Genomic DNA, 2152 nt, shown 5'->3' with positions numbered 1-2152 from the left:
GTGTAAGGATGAGCAAGTGAAGCCTTTTTTCGTTCATGCCTCCATTGTTAGTGTTGTTGCTATTTGATGTTGCTCATTATGCGCCATGACAGCAACAGACACTCATTCTTTACAACATTATGTGGGAGTATGTATTTCTGTGTTTCAAAATTTGTAGGATTTTTTTTAAAGACACTCACACTTTTAACCATCTAGAATAAGTAGACAGGAGCAAATGTTTATAAAATAGGCATTTTTAGAATATATGTGTGTATGTAGTAGTATGAGAAGAAAATGTTTTAAACAGTTTTTATGTCCTCTCTACTAATGTTTAATTTGTATTTTTATTTAATTTATCATTCTGCTACATTTATAACTTTTTTGTTGTTTTGTTTATATATTCTTTCTAACTTTTAATGTTTTGTCATATACACACATAAATACCCACACTTACCACTGTACTTAAATATGCATCCAAATATACACATACATTCGTTTATTTAATACAGTTTTGATCCTTTTAATATAAAAAATAGTATTTAATATCATTATTTCTTTGGCTGTTTGTTTGTTTGATGGCATTTTGGTGCGTGTTTATGTTTAGTATGTGTGCGTGTGCTTGTATGTTGTAGAGACATTTCCCCCTAAAGTCTTTAGAGAAATTATTGTCTAAAAGTCACTAAAAGCTCACTAATTACTGTTTGTTTATATATTTTTTTTGTGTTTTGTTGCTCTTCTTTTTCTGTTTCGAATATGACTTTCTTTATGTTGTTCCCCATATACATACAAACAAATATACTTAGTTGCACACGAGGGTAATATGATAAGTTCTTCAGCCAGTATCTCAAATAAACAGGTCTCAATTCAAACAAGAGCAATATATAGGACAAAGTAAAATCTTAATAACCAGTTATAAAGAAGTCATAGTGTTCATGGACGTTATAACACTTTCAAAAGTGTTATAATGTTCCATAAACTTTGTTATACTTTTAAAACATAAATGTATTGAAAATTTTGTTTACGATTTAAGAAAGTGGCGCTCTTATCAGGGATAGAATTGCTAGTAACATTAGTGTATGTTGTATTTAGGATTCCTGCATAGGCGGCCTTTGGCCGGACACAGGCGTTTTAAACTCCGGTATATTTCGAATAACGGCTTCCCTATATTAAGCCTTTTCATGATAAATGGACTATTTGTAATCCATGGACTTTATGCCACTCTTCTCATGGATATTGTTACACTAATGAAAGTGTCATAACGTTGATATCACCTGGAACCTAGCATAAACTAATAAATATGTAAGTATGATCCCAACAATAATTTACTTTTCAAAGACTAACTTTGTATTACTTTTAAGTACTTTTTTTAAATCCCTATTTAAGTATTTATTTGCAAGCGATCGTGGTAAATACTTGCATCCAATGACATAGCTATATTAAAATAATAAGTAATAATGCCGATGAATAAGTGGTGAAAAAATAGTTTTATTAGCATTTTAACACAACTTCACATAAATTACTGGAATACTAATTAAACTGTAAATAAAAGTTCTTTAGCTCCCTTCTTCGTACTTCCACACATACACATATAAACATATCTAGCATAAAGACTAAAGTTCATTTTTTAATTTGCGTGTGCTTATTAAAAAATAAAAAAAGCGAAAATAAAAGTTGTGGCCTGTGCGTGATGTTTTAATGATGACCCTGATGTTTTTTTTTTTTTACTTTTTGCTCTCTTTTTTGTAGAGTTTTCTTTATTTTTAAAGCTTTCACTTATTGTTAGATAAAATACAATAAAACTATGGAGAATTTTATGTTTAATTAGAAAATGCCTTGTGGTTGTTCGTTATGTTTCAAAAAATAGAAAGTGAAAAAAGGAAAGAAAGAAGGTCGACAAAGTCTTTCTTTTCTAAATAACCATTAAAATAAATTTATTTTGCATTTTTAATCACTTTTAAAATATAGCATGTATAACAACAGTCACATCGGTTAATTACAAACGTACTTATGTATGTATATTTGTATAATTTGTATCCATTTTTGTTTCTTTACGACTATCTCGCCAGATTTTTAAGAAGTAACACACAATTAACCTTTGGGAAAACTTATAAAATTTAAAGCATTTTAAGTTAATAAATAAATATATTTTTTTGTTCTATTAGAATGTTTCACT

Source organism: Lucilia sericata, unplaced genomic scaffold (genome assembly GCF_015586225.1).
Source record: "Lucilia sericata isolate MDLA Ls3-8-SP2 unplaced genomic scaffold, ASM1558622v1 Contig000636F_arrow, whole genome shotgun sequence".
Classification (NCBI taxonomy): Eukaryota; Metazoa; Arthropoda; class Insecta; order Diptera; family Calliphoridae; genus Lucilia; species Lucilia sericata.
This window is presented reverse-complemented; position numbering follows the sequence as displayed.